The following is a 26123-nucleotide window of genomic DNA, read 5'->3' as shown; positions in this document are numbered from 1 at the left end:
ACAACATACCTATTGTTAGTTGTGAATTGTTATATTGGATCCTAGCCTTGAATATTTATTACAGTTTAAAATATTAAGGAATTTATATCAACTAACTAAAGTTTTTCTTATCCTATAAATGTCTACTTCCAGTGGTGATGCTTCTGTTGCTCAAACCTCAACCAACAACAACAACTTCACTCTACTATCAATCCTCTCCAAAGAGAAATTAGCTAGTCCAAACTACATTGACTACATGCGAAATCTTAAGATAACTCTTCGATATAAGGGAAAAGAATATGTCTTCAAAAAACCTCTTCTTGAAATCGATGACCCAACTGCTACTCTTGAAGAGCTTAGCACTTATAAGAAACACTATGACGATGCAACAAAGGTCTTTTACATCATGGTTGCAACCATGGTACTTGAGGTTCAAAAGTCCTATGAGGACTAATGGCCATATGAGATGTTCGTGGATCTTGCGGAAAAGTTTCACAAGAAATCACGTCAAGAAAGGTATAAGGTCGTCAAGGCGTTAATGGAATGCAAGTTGAAGGAAGTAGACTCTGTGTGCACCCATGTGCATAGAATGTAGAGATATGTGGAGCGTTTGGAAAAAATCAATGTGTCTTTTGACAAAGATTTGGTCATAGACATAAACCTGAACTCTTTGCCTCCTAATTATGATCAATTCCTCCTAACTTGTCACTTGAACAACACAACACCACATTGACCCAACTCCACAACTTATTGAAAACTGTTGAGTTGGGGATGAAGAAGAATCCTACCCCTTCTGTGACAAGTGGTCCTATCCTTGCCATTGGACATAACATAGGAAAAAAGAAGAAGGCTAATCCTCAACCAAGTTGGAAGGGCAAGGCCCATGCTGGAGGGTCTAGCAGTGGGTCGAAAGAAAAACCTAACGTTGATATTTCGAATGTATTTGATCCCAAGGAGTCCACTTGCTACGATTTCAATGAAAAGGGCCATTAGAAAAGAAGCCACCCTAAATACTTACAAGACATTGAGGATAGCAAGGTCAAGCCATTGTCGGCAGGTATATACACTATTCAAGTCAATAACTCATAGCTTACTCATTCTTGGGTCCTTGATACAGGATGTGGTTTTCACATTTGTTCTGAATTGCAGGGGCTAAGAGAAAGTGAGGAGGTGGAGCATGGAAAAATAAATCTGATCATAGGGAATAGACGCTCTTCACCTGTTACCAAGATTGGAACTTATTGTCTTGTGATCAGCGGTGATGTTAGAGTAGATTTGATTAATTGTTGCTATTCTTCAGAAATGACGCGAAACATTGTTTCTTTTCATGCATTGTTGAGAAAAGGTATCCGATATTCGTTCGATGATATGAATGGTTCAGTTTTAGCTTATAAAAATGGTGTTTTTATGTTTAAAGCTTTACCTTGTAATGGTGTGTATGAAACTGATTTTTGTTGATAACTTAGGCAATAACGTATTTCATATTGATTTGTCTAATGGTGTAGACAAAGCATGCTTGTGACATTATTGTCTTGGACACATTAACAAGAAACACATCGCCCAATTCTAAAAGGATGGAGTGTTGGAATCATTTGAATTAAGGTCAAAAGATAAATGCGAGTCTTGTGTTTTGGGTAAGATGACAAACTCACCTTTCACAGGGACTTGTGAAAGAGGTGAAGGTTTATTAGATCTCATATACACAGATGTGTGAGGACCTTTAGATCTACCACAAGAGATTCCAATCAATTCTATGTGATTTAAATATGATTATAGAAAATATGGATATATCTACTTAATCAAACATAAGTCAAAAACCTTTGAAAAGCTCAAAGAGTTTAAACACAAGGTCGAGAATCAAATTGGCAGCAAGATAAAGATGCTCCGAATAGAAAGAGGCTGAGAGTATCTTAGTATTGAGTTCTATGGCTATCTTAAGGAATGTGGAATAGTTTTACAATTAACCTCCTAGGACACCTGAACTTAATGGTGTGGATGAGATTTGTAATCGAACCTTGTTAGACATGGTTTGTTCCATGATGAGTCGAGCTTCTCTTGATATTTCTTTATGGGGGTATGCCTTAAAGATAGGTGCCCATATCCTTAATCTTGTCCATACTAAAAAGGTTTCCAAAACACCTCACGAGATATGGACAAAGAAAGTTCTCTCACCATCTTACATCGAGGTTTGGGGCTGTAAAGCTTTTATTAGTCGAGAGACTCATGACAAGCTAGAACCTAGAAGTGAAAGGTGTATTTTCATTGTTTACCCACATAATGTTGAAACAAAAAAGTGACCCTCTTTAGCTAAGATGGACCCGAAGACCATTTGCCTAAGTGAACACGAAGAGAGCTACCCAGAGACTACTTTTTTCATCTTGTGAACCCACAGACGAGAAGATAACCCGGAGCTGAACCTTACATGAAGACTGTTTTAAGTTACCTTTTACTAATGTTGCTTGTAATATTTGTAATATCTAGTGTACCATTAAAGGTAACCATTGTTAGTTACTTTATGTTATTTTATCATTTCCTTGTAACTTTTGGGACTCTATAAATAGAGCTTCCCAGTTCATGTATTCTTACCACTTCAACTTCAGAATTATAAAGTATAACATCGTTCATCTCTATATCAAGTTATCTTAACTGATACTTAAATCGAGTCCCTCTTCATTTTTTTTGTTCGTCATATACTAACTTATGTTTGCATGAAAACCTTGTTACGATTCAACTAAGTGTCTACATGTTTACTACTTATCAATATTAACTTGCTACTATTTACTTTCCTTACATTTCTGCAATCTAACTTATCTAACTTATTACTGTTGAGATAACAAGATCCATTGAGATTAACTTATTATTCCGCAACTTATTATCCCGTTACTAACTATTATCAAATTTTTTCTCTCAACAATTGGTATCAGAGCCTAAGTGGTTGCCTTTTAATCCCCTTCATAAAAACTAAATTCTTTTTAAAAAAATCTTATTTAAAAGGCCTTTTATACCACTAAAGATCATAAAAAAAAGAAGGAAAATGGCACAAGCTTACTCCTTAAATGTTTCAAATAATTTTGGAGGCTGTAACAGAGCTCCAATACTCGTTGCAAGTGAATATCACCATTGGTCCTAGAGAATGGAAAGATATCTAAAGAGACTCGGTAGAGACGTGAAAATTCTGATGTTAGCAGAATACCACCCGAGGGATGAGGTAAAAAAGCTAGAGCAAGTGCTCTGGAACCTTACAATGAAGGACTCTGACATCGCAACCTACACTACCAGGTTTAGCGATCTAGCAATACTATGTCTCGGGATGGTTACCCCAGAAAGCAAAAAGGTGGAGCGATAAATCTTGGGACTATCCCCCAGATTCAAGGTAATGTGATAGCTGTGAACCCATCCACCTTTGACAGTGCCAAACGCCGAGCACAAACACTCGCTAATCATGGAGTCCGCCAGGGCTTTATGACAACAACTCCCGAGCAAACCAAAGGAAGTGACAATAAGAAGAAGTTTTGGAACAAGAGAAAGGGCCAATCGAAACAAGAGCCCACAAAGAAGCAACAAACTGTGGCCGTCCACGCCATCACCGCTCCTACTACTCCTACACCGGTAAAGTTATATGCCAACACTCTCCCAAAATGCAAATAAATGCAACTTTCATCACCACGATGCTTGCCGAGAGTTGTACTGTAATAATTGAAACAGGAAGGGGCATATCGCCCGCTTCTATAAGGTACCAGCACAACAAACGACTCAAGGCGCTAATACTGGGGTGAGTCAGGCTTGCTACGGATGCGGAGAAACAAGGCATTTCAAGAGGGATTGCCCAAAAGCAAGGAATGTCAGAGGTGTTGGAAGAGCTTTAGTGATGGGGCATGAGGGGTTCGTGAATGATCCTACCGTGGTTACCGGTACGTTCCTCCTCAATAACTCATATGCATGCATACTTTTTGATAGTGGTGCGGAGAAAATTTTCGTGAGCCACAAATTTAAACACTTACTTAAACAAAATCCCCAATCACTAAAATACATTCACCGTAGAAATGGCTAACAGAAAGTCAGAGAACACTAACGATATATACATAGGATGTACTCTCACTCTGAAAAACTATTCCTTCCAAATTGACCTGATATCGGTCACAATAAAAAGTTTCAACGTCAGCATTGGCATGGGTTGGTTAAGTCCTCACCATGTCGATACCCTATGTTTCGAAAAATCCGTTCACCTTAATCTTCCCAGTAGCAAAACCCTCGTCATTTATGGAGACAAACCCGAAACGAATCATCAAATCATTTCTTGTGTCAAGGCTCAAAAGTATATTTGAAACATCCCAAAAATACAACCCAAAATTTTCGTTTTAAATCATTACCGAAAATCAAAAATATAAAACTTCACATCAAAACATAAGTCATGTAACTTCTAACATCATAAAAATTTGTCAATGTATCAAAACATGTATCAAATATCAGAGTAAATATCCCAGGCTAGAAACTGTGGTGTGTGTCATGTGATCACCCCGAGCCCTTCCCTTTGCTAGCTGATGTACCTAAAACCAAACTGAAAACTGTAAGCACGAAGCTCAGTGAGCTCCCCCAAACTACTACATACCATACACATATATCAAATAACAGATAATACAACTATGGGACACCTCCCAACTACATCGAGATGAACCCGACATTGGACTCCTGCCCAGGATCAGGCTCACCCCGGTATCAGACTACGTCTAGCATCGGGCTTACCCTGGCATCGGGCTTGCCCCGACATCGAGCTTACCCCAGCACATACACAGCATGTGATATCCTCAATTTCACGGCCAGAAAAGACCGATTTGTTTATGCTTTGTTTTATAAAATCAAAGTAATCCTTTGATTAAAAGAGTTGCGGAATTTGTTCCCAAAATAAAATATGATAAAATAAAATTTATCAAAGCATTTCTTAAAGAAATGTATTTTCATTAAATAACAAAATATCGGGATGTGATGTTCCAATACAGACCAAAAGCATAAACAATATAAAATAGACCTTACAACAATTATTTATAACTATTAATCTATAATCCAAAATCTCTCATCAAGTCCACCAACTTATACCCTTGTGCCATTACCTGTAATGCAAAGAAAACTAAGTGGGTCAGGCTTGGGAGCCTGGTGAGCATATAGGGTTTTCGGACCATTATAATATAATTATTATATTTAATCATCAAACAATCAACCCAATTACTCATCCCCATTATCTTCATTTAATCTTCCCTAAAGATATTATCCTAAGGGTCATCTCATATATCATATTTACCTCTCATCTCCTTACATCTTATTTCCTTATATGTTTGTTCCTAAGGAACTTTTCCTAAGGATCATCGCATAGACAATACTAATTCGTGGATCACTCCCTCAATATGTTTCTAGTAAGGGTTAGGGTATCATCGCATGATTACGCAGCCACACCATCGCCTGGACTCGTAAATCATAATAAGGGTTAGACTATCATCGCATGAATACGCAACCACAACATCGCCTAGACTCGTAATTCATAATATGGGTTAGACTATCATCGCATGAATACACAGCCACAACATCGACTGGACTCGTAATTCATTACCTATTTATCATCACCTAATTATCATCATCATTATATCGTCACCTATCTCTTATCACATTATTTCATCACACACCAACTATTTCATCTACCCATGTTCTACCCAACATATTTGTAGATATAAATTACATATATAGTTTAAAACTATTTAAAAACCTGTTTAAAACATTCATTCAACATCCATCTCAAGTAAACAACAATATATAAACACATAACATGTATTTCATAGCAAATACTTCATATCTATGTGTAAAAGAAAATAACCACACACTCACTTGATTAGAAGATGATCGGACAACACTACGGCTCTAAGAGTAGTACTTCTTCGGTGAAACTAGAAGATCTTCACACACCGAGCTTCTCGCAGGCAGAGCTTCGACTCGGAAACTCTTTTCTTCTCGGGATCTTCGGGTATCGGGACTTTCTTTGTGTCTCGGGATGATACCGGGGCTTCGGGGGTTAAAATAGGGCTTAGAGAGGGTATTAGGAGTGGGAGAATAAGGCAGGAGCAACCAAAATCGGCTGACCCTTGATTTCTATTTATAGGGCCATTTTTCTGGATTCACGTTGTAAATCTCAAATATTCACGTCGTGAGTTCAATAGTCATCAGGTGCAGCATCGCAACTTACGTCTGGCACGCTCCCGAAGTCATAAATATTGAGTTCACGTCGTGAACATTGACATTTTTGGGGTTTCGCTCCCAGAACTTCAGAAATTCATAACTTTCGCATATGAACTCCGTTTTCAACGTTCTTTATATCCACGCGTAGGTGAGATTATCCTCTACAACTCGCGTTTAGACTTCGTCGGCTAATTTTGACTTTATTTTTATTATATTATTTTTAGTAGGCCGGGACAGGAAAACTCCGTTAGAAGTCCACTATCGATGAGATCTTCGATTCTCGTTTAGATCATTTCGGCTAGAAATCACTTGATCTCATATTTGAACTTCAGGCTGCATACTGCTAATGCTGAAACATCAAAAAATCATAACTTCCTCATACGAAGTCAGATTTAGACGTTCTTTTTATGCACGCTCTCGGTTTAACGTATTCTATGACTTTCATTTAGATCGCTAAGGCCAAACATCACTCTAATGTAAATTTACTATTTACGTCGCCCTGTGTCATGTCGGTTCTATCACGAAACTTCGACAGGTCATAACTTCTTCGTTACAACTCGGATTTTGGAGTTCTTTATATGTACGGAATCCTTGTAACATTTACTATAACTTAGTTAAGATAAATCCTTCAAAATAATCTTCCATCAAAAAGTTATTTTTGATGCTTATCGTCTCTAAATTGAGTAGCCCGAATCTACAGGCGTTACACATCATATCATATATCATATACACATAACATAACATAAAACATATAACTAACACGCATCAGGCTTGCCCTGGAACACATAAAAAATATTATAACATATAACATCTACCTAACATGCTTCGGGCTTGCTCCTGAACACATAACACATAACATGCATGAATCACAAAGACATCAAGCATACATATACTCTTCTCAGGAATGCCCCAACATTGGACCAAAGTCCAAAAACATATAATCTGCATCGGGCTAACCCCAATATCGGACCGCAGTCCGGCATACTCTAAATGCATAAACGGGCTGGCATTGGTGCCTTCGACCCGTTCCTACTGGAGGAAAACTCACCTCGTAAAGTTGTCTGTGAAATCTCACAGTGAGGAATATCTGATAATTGCTCCGACGTTTCCCCGACTATGAAAATCACAATAATACTTAGTCAAAATCTGATAATCCTCCTTAGGGTAAAATGACCATTTTATGCCTGGTCAAAGTCAACGTCCTGGTCAAAGTCAAAGTCAATGTCAACTCCCAGTCGACCCAACTTGTCGAGTTATCTCCCAAATCGGCGAGTCCCTGTAATGCTTAACTCGTGGTTGACTGAGTCAACTTGTCGTGTCTCTTACAAACTCATCGAGTTCTTCCTGTCATAAACATCAGGACAACCTGCTTCAACTCGTCGAATCCTTCCCTGGACTCGTGGAGTTCCCCTGTCTGAATGAGCCATCCTAAAGGATTAAGCTCCTACCTTTCAGATCTATGCTCCAAACTTGTATTCTCATGGAATCAATAGATAATGATTGAACACATGTAAAAACTTATACTTATTAATGCAATGGTTGTTTGCACTTTGATTACTTTAATGCATGTGTTGTGATACTACAAATGAAGTCATCCACCCCCGGATGTTTCCGCCGTCTGGTTTGGGGGTGTCACACACACACACACACACACACACACACACACACACACATATATATATATATATTGTAACGACCCAAAATTTAGTACCCAAATTTTCTTTTAATAAAACATTCCTTAAGGCAAAGTCATCATTCCAACACATAATATAAGTATAAGTTTTCAAAACACATGTTCATTATCAGAGTAAACATTCCCAGGTTGTCTAAACTATGGTGTGTGCCATGCGATCACCCCGAGCTCTTCCCTCCGCTACCGGAAGTACCTGAAACCAAAACTGAAAATCGTAAGCACGAAGCTTAGTGAGTTCCCCACCCTACCACATACCATGCATAACCACATACTGCACATATTGGGCCACACCTGCTATCTTGGGCCTCGCCCCTACCTTGGGCCCCGCCCACTACAACGGCCCCGCCGCTCCAGGCCCCGCTCGGATACAGATCTGTTTTACTTAGGCCTAGCCTGTCACAAGGCCTCGCCCGCCAACAAATAATAATACATAAACATATCACAACACATAACTAAACACATGCAACTGGTTCTGTCCTAAGGCCTCGCCTATCCTGGGCCTCGCCCATGTCCTGCTACTGATGAGATATGGAACCCCATCCACACTATGCTATTGGTGAGATACGGGACCTCACCCACACTCACCTCCCTACCAGGCACATACATGTATCACACAGACAACAAGTATAATCTATCATATAAACAAATCCTTGGGCACCCGCCCGCTAATACTGGACCTCGTCCTGAATATCATACTAGCATACTGTGCCTAGGGCTAACCCCCGGGTCTTCTACTCATAACTACATGGGCCGACATTGTGGCCTTAAATCCATTCACACAAAGGGAAACTCACCTGCACTGGCTGAACTTGCTGATGATCTCACTAGTTGTTGCCCGACAACTCACTGAACTCCTGCTCCCCTTGCTCCCCGAACTACCAATATCAAAGCAATACTGAGTCTAACTGACCCCCGAAAGACAACCAAGTCAACCCTGATCAAATTCAACCTTCCAGGTCAACCCTACTCGCCGAGTCACCCTACTAACTCGCCGAGTTCAAAATGTTCAGATTCCTTCTATTCGCGCCTCGACTCGCCGAGTCAGTCCATGACTCGCCAAGTCTACCGATTTCTGATTCCTGACCTGCCCAACTCACTGAGTCTCCACCTGACTCACTAATTCGAGTCTCAACTTGAAGGGTTAGGGGTTTCGCAACCTGACCCGCCGAGTACAAGGTAATCTTCATCTGACTCGACGAGCTGTTCATCCCACTCGTCGAGTTGCTCCACTACTTCATGCTACTCGCCGAGTCCACTCAGAGGGCTTTTGGGTCATGCATGGACTCCAAAATGTAGATCTACCCTTCCCAAGCCCATTCCTCACGTAAAGTTGCAAGCTTTACGTGTAGAGAAGGAGATCTAGGCAAAATGCACCATGAACTAGGGTTTAAGGCAAAGAGGCTCCATGATCCACTCAAGGGCTGATACTTTGTGCTTCTCAAGACCATCATATGCTTAGATCTGAAGTAGCAACTTCAGATCTAGCTTCTAACTTGAAAGAATAACATTATGGCTAAAAGCCCCAACAACAACACATAGATCTAGGTGTAAAGGAGGGAAAATAGCAGCTTGTTACCTCCAAGATGGACACCACTGAAGTAGATCTCGGATCTACACCTCCTCCTTTGAAGCAACCTTCTTGATCTTCAAGTTCCTTTCCCAAAGTTCCTTCCTCCAAGCTATTTCTCTCAGATGATGGAAGCTCACACGAAATCAAGGGTGTACAGGTTCTCTAAGGTGATATGGGGGCTGAGGGAGGGACATAACACTCTTTAAATAGGATACAACTCCCAGGATTAGGGTTTTCCTCACTCAGACCAGACTCACCGAGTCACCTTGGACGACTCGCCGAGTCGGTCGCTTACTCCTCGACCCGGATCCTGCTCGGACTCACCGAGTCCCTCCTTGGACTCGCCGAGTCTCCCCTTAAAATTGGGGTTTTCTTTCTTTTCTTGGCTTTCCAAACTTTGGGTGTTATATATATATATATATATATATATATATATATATATATATATATATATATATATATATATATATATATATATATATATATATTGATTTATTCTCCGAGCTTAACGTCGTCTCGTGGTGGTTCCATCTAAGTTAAGCCCTATAATCATAGCAATAACGAAGCAACGTCAATCGACGTCCAGGAGGTGGTACTGGGACGAAGCTCCGACGATCTAGTTAGTTTGATTGTGCATGTGAGAATGTAGAGATTAGGGTTTTAGTTGTAAGGAAGCGGTCCCTATCTCTGAAGGAGAGTGATTCCTTTATACCCGCCATCCGTTGAGCATGATCCCAACGATTTTCTTTGTCCCGTCTGGGCCCACGGGACGTGGATGATTTCCATTGGTGAATTGTACATCACTAGTTGCAATACTCTCTTCTATCAGTGTAGAGAGAATAAAGGATAATGCTCTAAGCATTACACTTGTTATTGTAGGAGTGGTCAATTATGTTTTGGCTTATTATAGACCGGAGATTATCGTCTGGAGTTGGACCTAGGCGCAAGAACGCCAATCACCGGAATCCTAACGCGAGGCTGCGAGGGCGAGGGCGAGGGTCTGGCACTAGGGTGGTTCGCAACCGTTAGATAGCTCATCCCAAAGATAACAGTTATGTTATCTTTAACTTATTCATAGGGGGATGCATTAACAATATATATATATATATATATATATATATATATATATATATATATATATATATATATATATATATATATATATATATAGGGGAGAGTTCTATGGAAAATACATTAATAGTGCAATATATGCTGGAACGAATGAAAACATGATAACACATCACTAAGATTAACTACATAAATAACTTCTACACTACATTACTTATGAATAAAGAAATGGATACATATCACTTGATCATTGGTTCTAACATATATTGTCGTAGTTATGCATTTCTATTGAGCCTAACTATATATATATATATATATATATATATATATATATATATATATATATATATATATATATATATATATATATTGGTTTAAATGACAACAAAAAGTGGTTAAGAACCATATAAACCAATTTTTAATATTTATTAATAAGGATGTTTTAGACAAATCAAATATTAATATTACATAAAAAAAAAATTCTCCCTTTCCCTCCTTTACAAACGACTACCACCTACCATATTCGGACCGTCGTCGGACCATTGTAGGATAACTGTGGAAAGTTTGCTGGACTATCACCAATTTTAGGAGCATTTTTCTAATCGTATTCACAACTTAATAGAACAAACAAATCTCACTTCTTTTGTAATAATTTTAAACATATACTATTTCATTCTTGTAACTAAATGAACAAAAATTTAATAAAAAAGAAGAACTATTCTTGACAAATTTAGTTCTTCCTAAGTTTTAAATATCTTTAAAATGTGTATTTTCTAACACATTCAAAATTTAAACTAACATATTCACATCCAAATAAACATATAATTTACTCATTCGCAGTTTATAAAAAAACAAATTCACAAACTTTAATACCATCCATTTTACACTAGTTGAAGTAAAACTCAAACTCTACCACCAACATCACCAATTACTACACGCTGTCACCAACCACATGTGCAACCATTGCAATTATCATTTCTTCCAAATAAGATTTGTATATAAAAATGTGTATTTAGAGCTTAAATACCACATTTATAGTTTAATAATCATATTAATTCACTAATTAAAGATTAATGCAAAGCAATTATAAAAACAAATACATTATTACATATATATATATATATATATATATATATATATATATATATATATATATATATATATATATATTACACAAAAAATAAACATAGAAAATTAAGAAAAACATTTACACATAAATCATTCCTATTTTAATACAAAATTCATAAAAAATCATAGTTTGATGTAGTCAATTCACAGTTTAAATTCGGAGCAAATTGCTTCTTTCAAAATACATTTATATAATATTCACAGTTTAAACTATATTGTCAATTTAAAGCTTACATTTATACTTTTAGATTCGGAGCAAAGTGCTTCTTTCAAAGTTTATTTATTTAATATTCACAGTTTAAATTTTACATAATTATTCAAAATTAAAGAAAATCATATTTGTGTATAATGCTTCTTTCAAATCATATTTCTGAAGCAAATACAAAATTCATAAAAGTCACCGTTTAATATAACCACTTCACAACTTAATACAATAAGTTCATATTTTAATACATAAAATTAATAGATTACTATTGTCAATTTATAGTGTAGTACACAAAACTCGCAGTTTAATATAATAAATTTATAGTTTAATACACATAAGTTATACATTTATAACCATATTCTCAAATTAAAACTTACATTTAAACTGGAGTCTTATGATATGAAAGAAATTTATGATAGAATAAGTAAAATTGAGGAAGAAAAATGTGTTGATTGTTCATAATTTTGTTGATCCTTTAAATAAAGAGATATCAATTGTTAATTTTAGATATTAATTAATACATATATGTAATATTACTAATATATCATTATTAATTTAATTAATGATTATATTATTGTTAAATTTTCATTGATCCATACATGCATACAACAGTTGTAGAAAATATACGAACCTATCTCTCTCTCTCTCTCTCTCTCTCTCTCTCTTTATATATATATATATATATATATATATATATATATATATATATATATATATATATATATATATATACAGGGTTAGATTCATGTGAGACGGTCTAATTTTGTAAAATCGTGAGATATAATCCTAACCACTCATAATGTAGATTAAAAAAATTAAAATGCAAAATAATTAAAAAAATTTCAAAAAAAAAAGTCAAATATTATTTTCGTCATTTATATTTTCTAAAAAAAATTTACAAAAAAAAAAACTTTTTTTTACATATTTTAGTAGGATATTATAATATTTTACATATCTGACAAATCTAGTAAAATATTCTAACATTTTAAAAATTACATTAGAATATTTACAATGTAATATTCTATTAGAATATTTCACTTTTTTTTTTCAAAAACACAGTAATTTTTTTTTATTATTTTAAGTAAAAAAGTGATGAAAATAATAATTAAAAAAATAATTTTCGGATTTTTCCTTTTATTATGTATTTTAAAATTATTTTTAGATTTGGTCTAACGGTCTCACAAAATAAGAATGGTCTCAAATGAACCTGAATTTATATATATATATATATATATATATATATATATATATATATATATATATATATATATATATATATATATATATATATATATATATATATAGGTTTAGGTTAATGTGAGACGGCTTAATTTTATTAGACCGTGGGACGTATTTTTTTTAATTTTTTTAGTTAATTCAAGTTCGGAAAATAATATTTAAAAAAAGAAATTATGGATTTTTCCATTTATTTTGCATTTTAAAACTATTTTTTTAGAATATGTACAGTGTAATATTATATTAGAATATTTCACATATTTTTCAAAAAAAAAAAAAAAGGGATTTCTTTTTTTTTTTTTTAGTTAATTCAAGTGCCGAAAATAATATTAAAAAAAAAAAAAATTTAGATTTTTACATTTATTTTACATTTTAATATTATTTTTTAGAATATGTCAGTGTAATATTCTATTTGAATATTTCACGTATTTTTCAAAAAAATTAGATTTTTTTTTTATTTTTTTTAGTTAATTCAAGTTTCGAAAATAATATTTAAAAAAGAAAAAAAGAATTTTTGGATTTTTCCATTTATTTTGCATTTTAAAATTACTTTTAGATTTGGTTTTATGGTTTCACAAAATTAAAATGGTCTCAAATGAACCTATATATATATATATATATATATATATATATATATATATATATATATATATATATATATATATATATATATATATATATATATATATATATATATACTAGTAGGATACCCGCGCGATGCAACGGGCCACGAATAGGATGCCGGTTAATAGTTTTTTTTGTTGATTAATTTCCTTACGACGCGTCGAATCAGTTTTTTGGTGAATAGTCTCATACATGGTTCTAAAAGGTGTGTTACTACGCATCAATAGTCTCATACATGGTTCTAAAAGGTGTGTTACTACGCATCAAGGATTGTCATCGCGTGAAACATGATGTACCCGTTACAAAAACGTCAAATACAGATTTGTTGAACGTGACGTCCAAATAACGTGTCAAGACGTGCCTTATCGCTTTATGTTGCGATTCTTTTGATTTTTGATTTGTGGTATTTTATTCGGATCTGAAACAATTGACTTTTTATTAACTTATATATATATATATATAATATATATATATATATATATATATATATATATATATATATATATATATATATATATATAATTGTCTCGTCTTAAAAAAGACAATACTCGTTATGGCTTAGATTTGACCTTAGTGTCAAACTCCCGTCCCAGGTTATTTAGAAATTTGGTCCCATTGCATTGATTATATTTCTTTAGAAAACAAGTTATTGTCCAATGAATCACATAATACTTCGACGATGTGTAAACTTTAGCTCATTTTTTATTATACCGACACCCATTCTAATATAGGCTGTAATTTTTTTTTTTTTTGACAATTTGATTGGAGATGCCCCGCTCTTTTTTTTTTTTTTTATACGTAAAACCTTGCTGAGATTACAAATTTTCATAAAAAAGTTTTGTTCCAACTGTGAGTCGGCTTTTATTTCCTCATCCTTTTTACTATTTGCTTACCAGCTTTGATAAATATCATAAAGCCCCCATTAAAAAAATCATGATATGTTTTATTTTATAACTGTAGCATTCTGCAAATATTGATAATTCATCATAAATTATATTATTTAAATACCATTAACATAAAAACAACTAAAAAAATGTTAAGAATATATGGTTTTCAAATAGTTTAATATCAAATAAAAGATACAATAATGATAATGAAACTATTTGAGAGGAAACTTATTTAAGCAATACATTTTTTACCCTACTTGAGTGTTTTTTACTGCTCTTTGTTTTTTCCTACTGTCTTTTTGAGTTTTTTTTACAACAAATACACCATATCTCTTTTTTTTCTAAAGTTCTATTTTCTTTTTCAAGAAAATGCTCCTATAAATTATCAAAATAAATTTGTAATTGTACTTGGCTAAAAAAACGAATCATATTTGTTCTGTGTAATTTATCACATGCATCAGATAAGAATTAATACAACTAAATCACGAGTTAATCTTAAGTAATAGCAATGGTTTATGATCTTAAATGTATCTTAGAAATGGAACAGATTGATTCTATAAACTTTGCATCTCTATCTACAAGAAGTGAAACAAGTTGATTCTATAAACTACGTTAATGCCATGTGACCTTTGATCCATATTTTGGACTTGATCTGCCCATCAACTTTACATCTTCATTTACCGGATGCCTTCTTTCCTTTACTCTACCATCTTAATCTGGAAGTCAAGCAAAAAGAGTTTAATGTTTCCTATGAAAAACAAAACTTAAACATGAAGCAGCATAAGCATCTTTATTGAAATATTTATTAAAAAATTTTAAATCAAATAAAGGTTTGACAATAATATCGAGTCTATGTGAAACGACCAAAAATACGACCCAAAAATTTTTGTTTTTAATATAATCAAAACTATAATTAGAGTATCATATAAATAAACCATGCGTGATATGTCCCAAAATATAATAAAGTACTGTGCGGAAACTGTATCATACTACATCAAATCAACAACTAAATCAATCCCAGACTAAAGCTGAGGCGGTGGTGTGTGCGATGTCGTCACCCCGAGCTCTTCCCTTTGCTTGCGGAAGTACCTGAAACCAAAACTGAAACTGTAAGCACGAAGCTTAGTGAGCTCCCCCAAATTACCACATACCATACAAAAACACATAACACATATTGGGCCTTGCCCACTGCATCGGGCCGAGGCCCGGAAACTGCATCGGACCGAAGTCCGGAACTGATTGGGACCTTGTCCCCTGCATCGGACCAAGGCCCGGAACTAGCTGCATTGGACCAGAGTCCGGAACTAACTGCATCGGACCGGAGTCCGGAACTGGCTGCATCGGACCGAAGTCCGAAACTAACTGAGCATAGCATAGCATATCATAACAATTATACTGCATACTGCATCGGGCCGTAGCCCGGATCATAAACACATAACACATAGCGCATAAATCATGTCTGAACCACGAAGGCATCAAACATACTAACTACTACATCGAACCGAAGTCCGGAACTACTACTAACTGGACGGGCCGGCATTGTGGCCTTAGACCCGTCCCTACTGGAAGGAAACTCACCTCGTAAGCTAGCGGATGAGTGTGTGGCTCGGAAAGCTAACGGCTGCTGCTCCTGAATCTCCTTGGCTACAAATCCATAAACACACCCAATCAATCACTAACACTACATTCGGGGTAAAATGACTCTTTTACCCTTGGTCAAAGTCAACTTACTCAGGGCTGACTCGCCGAGTCGGGATACCCAACTCGCCGAGTCCTAGACTCTCCTCTCAACTCTTACACGCTGATACTCGTCGAGTGTGGCATCGACTCGACGAGTACCCTCTGGATCCAAGAACTCAGATGATCTTCATCCGACTCGCCGAGTCGGATGAACAGACTCGACGAGTTGTTCTTGATCCCCAAGAAGATTGCCTTGGACTCGCCGAGTTGTATGAACAAGCTCGTCGAGTTGTATGAACAAGCTCGCCGAGTCCCTCCATTACTGAGTCTACTCTCAACTCGCTGAGTCCACTCCCTAACTCACCTCGTCCACTCGACACTGATAAAACTGAAGAACTCGGGACTCGTGACCCGACTCGTCGAGTCGTTCTTCCGACTCGCCGAGTCGCCGCCATGCAACAGATTTTTACTCGATTTCTCTTGAATCCAACACATGCATATGATAGATCTGGGTTCAATAAGCTGTGTTACCACGTAAAGTTTCCAACTTTACGTGCACAACCTCATGAATAAGGGAAATAAGGCTAAAAGATGCACACCAAGAGTAGATCCATGGCTAATATGCAATGTAACTCCAAAAAGACAGTAGATCTAGGCTCTACAACACCCCAACACTCAGATCCAAAGGTATTTCGACTTATTAAGACATTCATGCAAACATAAAGCTTGGAACAAACATCAAATAGCCCTTAAAAGAGCTCTAATGGAAGTTTAAGCATATAACCAGAAGGGAACTCCGAAAATACCTCAATAAGCTCAGATTTGACCTTGGATCTTTGCACTACAACTCGTTTCCTTGCTTCCTTCTTCTTCTCCTTCTTCACACCTTCACAAAATGGAACTAACTCACTTATAAGCTCTCAAATGGAAGGATTAGGGTTTCTCACAGAGCTCTCAGGGTGAAAGTGGCGAGAATGAGGCTATAATGGGGTTTAAATAGTGGGCAAACCCGGGGATTTAGGGTTTCACCCAGACGGACGGACTCGCCGAGTCCGGGATATGGACTCGCCGAGTCGTCGGCCCCCGCGTGCACAAAATGCGCGACCCAACTCGGCGAGTCAGGCTAGAACTCGCCGAGTCCCTTATGAAAACTTAGACAATTGACAATTTATTAACATACCGAGAACGGGTCGTTACAATTCTCCCCCACTTGGTTCAGACTTCGTCCTCGAAGTCTGCAACGGCTGGATCTGCGAATAACTCCGGGTAGTGCGTTCTCATTTCTTCTTCAGTTTCCCATGTCCATTCAGACCCCTTCCGGTGCTGCCACTGCACCTTTACCAGCTGAATTACCTTGTTCCTCAAGGTCTTGGTCTTCCGTTCCAGAATTGCGATCGGCTTCTCGATATAATTCAGGCTGCTATCAACCTGGATGTCCTCCAAGGGAATGACTGCTGTCTCGTCCACTAAACACTTCCTCAATTGCGATACGTGGAAGGTGTTGTGTATCAAACTGAGCTCCTCAGGAAGATCTAACCGGTAAGCAACCCGACCCACCCGGGCCAAAACCCTGAAAGGACCAATAAATCTGGGGCCCAATTTGCCCCTCTTCCGAAACCTGATGACACCTGTCCAAGGTGAGACTTTCAGAAGAACCATGTCTCCCACCTGGAACTCCAAGTCTGAACGCCTCCTGTCGGCGTAGCTCTTCTTCCGACTCTGCGCAGTCTGCAGTCTACTACGGACCTTCTGGATCAATTCCGTCGTCTTGAGCACCACTTCGGTGCTCCCCATGACCCGCTGACCGACCTCGCCCCAACAAATCGGGGTCCTGCACTTCCTGCCATATAACATCTCAAAAGGAGGTCGATCAATGCTCGCATGATAGCTGTTGTTATACGAGAATTCCGCTAAGGGAAGATACGTATCCCAACTGCCCCCAAAATCTAAAACACATGCCCTAAGCATGTCCTCGAGAGTCTGAATCGTCCTCTCGCTCTGCCCGTCAGTCTGAGGATGAAAAGCGGTGCTGAAATGGAGACGAGTACCCATCTCATCGTGGAATCGATTCCAGAATCTGGACGTGAAGCGAACATCCCGGTCCGACACCACCGATACCGGCACTCCCTGACGTGCCACAATCTCTCGCACATAGATATCGGCTAACTTTTCCGCCGATATACTCTCCTGGATCGGGATAAAATGGGCACTCTTCGTCAACCGATCCACCACTACCCATATCGAATCCACTCCACGTGCGGTCCTGGGAAGTTTGGTGATAAAATCCATGGTGATATCCTCCCATTTCCACACGGGAATATCCAACGGCTGCATCTTGCCGTGAGGTCTCTAGTGCTCCGCCTTGACCTTCCGGCAGGTCAAGCATCTCTCAACGTACCAAGCGACGTCCCGCTTCATGCAGGGCCACCAATAATCAGGTCGAAGATCTCGATACATCTTCGTTGCCCCTGGGTGGATAGAAAATCGAGACTTATGAGCCTCGTCCATCAATACCTGCCGTACCCCACCCCAGTACGGTACCCACACCCTACCATGAAGCGTCATCAAACCCCGACTGTCGTAATCAAACGAAGCTACTCGGCCCACTATCCTCTCGCACTTCTGCCTCTCCTCCTTGAGACCCTCCATCTGAGCCTCCTTGATCCGCTCCAACAAAGGAGTGATCACCGTCATCCTCATACACAAATCCCTGATAGGAGCCGCCGACACCTTACGGCTCAGGGCGTCGGCCACCACGTTGGCCTTCCCTGGATGATAAAGGATCTCACAGTCATAGTCCTTCAGCACGTCCAGCCATCTCCTCTGTCTCATGTTCAAACTCGGCTGATCCATAAGGTATCGCAAACTCTTGTGGTCCGTGTAGATAGTACAGCGGACCCCATAAAGGTAATGTCTCCAAATCTTGAGGGCAAATACAACTGCCCCCAGCTCCAAGTCGTGGGTAGGATAATTAGCCTCGTGAGGCTTCAACTGTCTCGAGGCATAAGCCACCACATGGCCTCGCTGCATCAATACTGCTCCCATACCTGTGATCGAAGCATCACAATAGACCACGAAATCCTCAACACCCTCTGGCAAGGTAAGGATCGGAGCCTCGCACAATCTCTGCCTGAGAGTCTCAAATGCCGCCTGCTGCTCAGGCCCCCAACGAAAAACTACCGACTTCTTGGTTAGTCGGGTGAGCGGCACTGCTATCTTGGAGAAGTCCTGGATAAATCTCCGATAATACCCTGCCAATCCTAGGAAGCTCCGAATCTCAGATGGAGACCTCGGGACCTCCCACTGCATCACGGCCTCGATCTTGGCCGGATCAACCAAAATACCCTTCTGGTTAACGAGGTGCCCAAGAAACTGCACCTCGCGCAACCAGAACTCGCACTTGGAGAACTTAGCGAAAAGTCTCTCCCTCCTCAAAGTCTCCAACACCTCCCGCAGGTGCTCCTCGTGCTGCCCCTGCGTCTTGGAATATACCAAGATGTCATCTATGAACACGATCACCGACCGGTCCAGCATCGGTCTGCACACGCAGTTCATGAGATCCATGAACGCGGCTGGGGCATTGGTGAGCCCAAATGGCATCACCACGAACTCATAATGACCATACCGGGTCCTGACAGCAGTCTTCTGTACATCCTCATCCCTGACCCTCATCTGATGGTAACCGGAGCGTAGGTCGATCTTGGAGAACCAAGACGCTCCCTGGAGCTGATCAAACAAGTCAACTATCCTCGGAAGTGGGTAACGGTTCTTCACCGTTACCTTGTTCAACTCCCGGTAGTCAATACACATCCGATGCGACCCGTCTTTCTTCCTCACAAATAAGATCGGTGCTCCCCAAGGCGAACTGCTCGGCCGAATGAAACCCTTGTCTAACAGCTCCTGAAGCTGTGTAGACAACTCCTGCATCTCAGGGGGAGCAAGTCGATATGGTGCTTTGGCTATCGGAGCCGCACCAGGAACCAGGTCGATCCTGAACTCAACCTGCCTCTCAGGAGGTATCCCTGGCAAATCCTCGGGAATCACGTCCGGGTAATCTCGAACAATAGGAACATCCTCAATCGTCGTCTTGCCCTTATCCCGGGTATCCAAGACGTAGGCTACATAACCGGCGCAACCCTGCTGAACGTAGCGCCTCGCCCTAGCGGCAGAACAGAAGGTCAGTCCTCGCTGGGGCCTCTCGCCCTGAATCACTATCTCTCCCCCACTGGGAGTGCGAACCCTCACTAGCTGAAGCTCACAATCAATCACCGCCCCATTGGGGCTTAGCCAATCCATGCCCACAATAACTTTATTCCCGCGCAGGGGAATCGGAACCAAATCCACTGAAAACTGCTCCTCAAATATCTGAAGGGAACACCCTCTATATACTCTGTCGACCCTCACGGTCCTATCATCTGCTATCTCAACCTCTAACGGACAATCCAGCTCCCCCGGAGCTCTGCTAAATCTCTTGCTAAGCGCAAGCGATACAAATGATCGGGTGGCCCCCGAATCGAACAACACCAAAGCAGGGATGTCGTTCACCGAGAACGACCCTAAATAAAACGTACCATCAAATAATATTCAAACGATATATTAATAATTAAAAGATGAAAGAAATATACATACCCATCACCACATCAGGAGTCGCTCGCGCCTCCTCCGCTGTCATCTGAAATGCCCTGCTCTTCGCCACTGGCGCATCAGCTCGGCCCTGCCGGCCATCCGTGATCCTCAAGGTGGCAGGGGCGGGTGCAAGCACCTTCCCTGCTGCAGCTAAACTGGGACACTGGGACCTTTTGTGTCCCCTCTGATTGCACTGAAAGCAAATCAGATCCGATGCTGTAACCGTAGTGGCAGGGGCCGTACAATCCTTACTCATATGCCCGGTCCGACCGCACTTGTAGCAGCCGGAACTCCCTGCCTTGCACGTCCCCTCGTGCAACCTCCCACACTTGCCACACCGACCGTGGCTCTGCTGACCCCTGGACCTGTGATCTGAAACCTTGGGCTTTTTGCCCACACTGCCCGTACCCGAAACCGCCTCCGGTTTCCTCTTCCTCTCCATCTCGAGATCAATCTCCCTCTCTCTGGCTCTAGCAATCATGTCGTCCAGTGTTTTGCAACTGGACCAGCTCACAAACATACGAATGTCACTCCGCAACATCTCGTGATAACGGGCCTTCTTCATCTCCTCATCGGCTGCATACTGTGGAACAAGAAGGGGCCTCTCCCTGAACTTGGCGGTGATCTCCGCCACTGTCTCGGTAGTCTGGGTAAGATCCTGGAACTCCCTGGCTAACTGTTGCACCTCAATGACCGGTGCAAACTCCGCTCTGAACCTGGTAGAGAAATCAGCCCAGGTCATGGCATCCAATGCCGCATCATCCCCGATGGCATGTCCTACCTCCTCCCACCAGTCTCGTGCCCTATCCTTCAGGAGACAGGACGTCAATCTGACCTTGTCCCCCTCGGGACATCTGCTAGTGCGGAATGCGTTGGCCACATCCGCCAACCACCTGGTACTCGCTATGGGGTCCCGTGCCCCGTGATAGTCAGGAGCCCCGCATGCCCTGAACTCCCTGAAAGTGAGTGTGCGCGACCCCATCACGGCCGCCATCTCAGTACGGAAAGTAATCAGTCTCTCATCCATCATCTCCAAAATGCCCTCCTTGATCGAACCGAAGATCACAGGAGTCTGCTCAAGTATGATGCGAGTAACCTCAGAAGAAAGGAACTCTCTAGTTTGCTCATCCATCTGTCCGACCTCCGGGTCTGATCCCGATCCTGATCCCCCTCCGGCATCTGAACTGCCGGCTGCTGGCCTCGGACGCAAAACTACCATTCTGAAACATATCATAACAACATCAGAACACTGAAATATTTCAAGGGATCATGATACGACTACTAGCTTCCTGGTCTTATCTTGGCCTTCCTTGATTCGAGTACGGATCCTCTGCTTCCAGTAGTATGGGCCCCTACTACCTTCCACATCTATCCGTACTTTCCTCAAGAACTGCCTCGACTTCCCTAAGTCACTTCTACCGCTGCTATTCTCTGCTACTCTCATCCTAGGCTTGCCCTAAAGAAAACTCGAGCTTAATACGATTGGTCCTCAGCTGCTGTAGGTCTCCTCGCACTGCCAGTTAGCCATCACCTGAACACCATCACATGTGATGAGGATCGGATAATCCTTCAAGTAAAAGATCCGTCCCTACAACGGTTGGACTCAAACAAGAGCTGCGCAGTAGGGCCAGTTCCAGCACTCTGGGATTATTCAAACCTGATTACATGTGGTGTAACGTGTCCAACTAATGGCTAACTCCCATTACTCGGAACCCCACTAAGCACAAAGCAAGCAGCATTCGGATAAGGGAAACAGACTCACGCAAACTATTCGTATAACAAGAAATTGTACTAGCATAGGATGCTAAGCTCATACTATCAGGCATAACCTAAACAGGCTATCCTACTGCTGTCTACTCAATTCTAGCATGCAATATTCATAAAGCTGTAGCACACAAGCAGGCACATAAGGCATTCTCCTAAATCCTTAGTCCTATACTAGCATGCTGTTCTACTAAAACTGAAATTGAACAAACAACTTGTATGAGTAATTTGGGAGTACTTACTTGAGCTCGGCTGACCGCATGCACACACCTCTATCTTGTAAAAAAAAATCTTTCTTTCTAAGTACTTTCAAAACTCTTTTTATAAAACGTTTTTATTTTATTAAAATCTTTTATTTCCCCCTTAGTTTGAGTTCAGATACACCCGAAAGTGTATCCGAATCCCTCAAACCAGGGCTCTGATACCAACTTGAAACGACCAAAAATACGACCCAAAAATTTTTGTTTTTAATATAATCAAAACTATAATCAGAGTATCATATAAATAAACCATGCGTGATATGTCCCAAAATATAATAAAGTACTGTGCGGAAACTGTATCATACTACATCAAATCAACAACTAAATCAATCCCAGACTAAAGCTGAGGCGGTGGTGTGTGCGATGCCGTCACCCCGAGCTCTTCCCTTTGCTTGCGGAAGTACCTGAAACCAAAACTGAAACTGTAAGCACGAAGCTTAGTGAGCTCCCCCAAATTACCACATACCATACAAAAACACATAACACATATTGGGCCTTGCCCACTGCATCGGGCCGAGGCCCGAAAACTGCATCGGACCGAAGTCCGGAACTGACTGGGACCTTGTCCCCTGCATCGGACCAAGGTCCGGAACTAGCTGCATCGGACCAGAGTCCGGAACTAACTGCATCGGACCGGAGTCCGGAACTGGCTGCATCGGACCGAAGTCCGGAACTGACTGGGACCGTGTCCCCTGCATCGGACCGAAGTCCGGAACTAACTGAGCATAGCATAGCATATCATAACAATTATACTGCATACTGCATCGGGCCGTAGCCCGGATCATAAACACATAACACATAGCGCATAAATCATGTCTGAACCACGAAGGCATCAAACATACTAACTACTACATCGAACCGAAGTCCGGAACTACTACTAACTGGACGGGCCGGCATTGTGGCCTTAGACCCGCCCCTACTGGAAGGAAACTCACCTCGTAAGCTAGCGGATGAGTGTGTGGCTCGGAAAGCTAACGGCTGCTGCTCCTGAATCTCCTTGGTTACAAATCCATAAACACACCCAATCAATCACTAACACTACATTCGGGGTAAAATGACTCTTTTACCCTTGGTCAAAGTCAACTTACTCAGGGCTGACTCGCCGAGTCGGGATACCCAACTCGCCGAGTCCTAGACTCTCCTCTCAACTCTTACACGCTGATACTCGTCGAGTGTAGCATCGACTCGACGAGTACCCTCTGGATCCAAGAACTCAGATGATCTTCATCCGACTCGCCGAGTCGGATGAACAGACTCGACGAGTTGTTCTTGATCCCCAAGAAGATTGCCTTGGACTCGCCGAGTTGTATGAACAAGCTCGCCGAGTCCCTCCATTACTGAGTCTACTCTCAACTCGCTGAGTCCACTCCCTAACTCACCTCGTCCACTCGACACTGATAAAACTGAAGAACTCGGGACTCGCGACCCGACTCGTCGAGTCGTTCTTCCGACTCGCCGAGTCGCCGCCATGCAACAGATTTTTACTCGATTTCTCTTGAATCCAACACATGCATATGATAGATCTGGGTTCAATAAGCTGTGTTACCACGTAAAGTTTCCAACTTTACGTGCACAACCTCATGAATAAGGGAAATAAGGCTAAAAGATGCATAACAAGAGTAGATCCATGGCTAATATGCAATGTAACTCCAAAAAGACAGTAGATCTAGGCTCTACAACACCCCAACACTCAGATCCAAAGGTATTTCGACTTATTAAGACATTCAAGCAAACATAAAGCTTGGAACAAACATCAAATAGCCCTTAAAAGAGCTCTAATGGAAGTTTAAGCATATAACCAGAAGGGAACTCCGAAAATACCTCAATAAGCTCAGATTTGACCTTGGATCTTTGCACTACAACTCGTTTCCTTGCTTCCTTCTTCTTCTCCTTCTTCACACCTTCACAAAATGGAACTAACTCACTTATAAGCTCTCAAATGGAAGGATTAGGGTTTCTCACAGAGCTCTCAGGGTGAAAGTGGCGAGAATGAGGCTATAATGGGGTTTAAATAGTGGGCAAACCCGGGGATTTAGGGTTTCACCCAGACGGACGGACTCGCCGAGTCCGGGATATGGACTCGCCGAGTCGTCGGCCCCCACGTGCACAAAATGCGCGACCCAACTTGGCGAGTCAGGCTAGAACTCGCCGAGTCCCTCATGAAAACTTAGACAATTGACAATTTATTAACATACCGAGAACGGGTCGTTACACTATGTTATGTTTTTTTATAAAAACCACTCAATAACAGCATTTAACCAAATTTCACCTGGTACATCATTAACTACCCGCTAAATGAATGGACAAAAAACACCAATTAGAAATCACTCATTCCAGCTTTTAAAGAGATCATCACAACACACATCCTCTGGTTTCTAAATTGAATAGTTTAAACAGTCAAGCATGCTCTACATATTTGAATAAGGTTATAATTATTAATAAGTTTAAACATAAAATCAAATACCCCTTGAACGCAATTAAAACAAGATATATAATCAAGTATCAACAACATATTCATATCATAACATTTAAAAATCATAATCGAAATATAACAATTTTTAAATATTATGAATAAACATAAAAAAATTTACATACTTGGAAAAAATTATTCATGTTAACAAATAAGGAAGAAGTAGACAAACAAAGTCAAAAATACCCCTCTTGTTTTACCCTATTTTAGACTTTTAGTAATCTGACATTCATGAGTATCTTTCCCTTAGTCTAATATTTGATTTTTTTTTTTAATTTTACATATTACAATTTTCATTCCAATCCTGGACGGAATGAAAATTAACAACATGGAAGGAATCGGAATTCAAATGCCTTTGGGAATGCTCAATTCCATTCTATTCTTCCGATTCCATCATACCAAACAAAACAAATCTTAATAAAAAAAATAACTCGATAATAACTGAAATAAAATTAAAAATATTACCTGGACTTCAAAATTGACCACATTAGGGGAAGACACTTGGATCATTAGCAGATGACAATTTGGGTACAAATGGAAATGGAAGTTTTAGCAGTGTATTACCAAATGCTGACATAGACTCCAAAGAGGAGGAAGCATAGGAGTTATTAAGAGCTTCTATGGTTTATTATTGTGGTAATCCAGTTGGAACTATTACTGCTAATGATCCAAGTGACTTTTCCATTCTCAAATATGATCAAGCCTTTGGGA

This window comes from Lactuca saligna, chromosome 8 (genome assembly GCF_052625555.1).
Source record: "Lactuca saligna cultivar CGN05327 chromosome 8, ASM5262555v1, whole genome shotgun sequence".
Lineage (NCBI taxonomy): Eukaryota > Viridiplantae > Streptophyta > Magnoliopsida > Asterales > Asteraceae > Lactuca > Lactuca saligna.
This window is presented reverse-complemented; position numbering follows the sequence as displayed.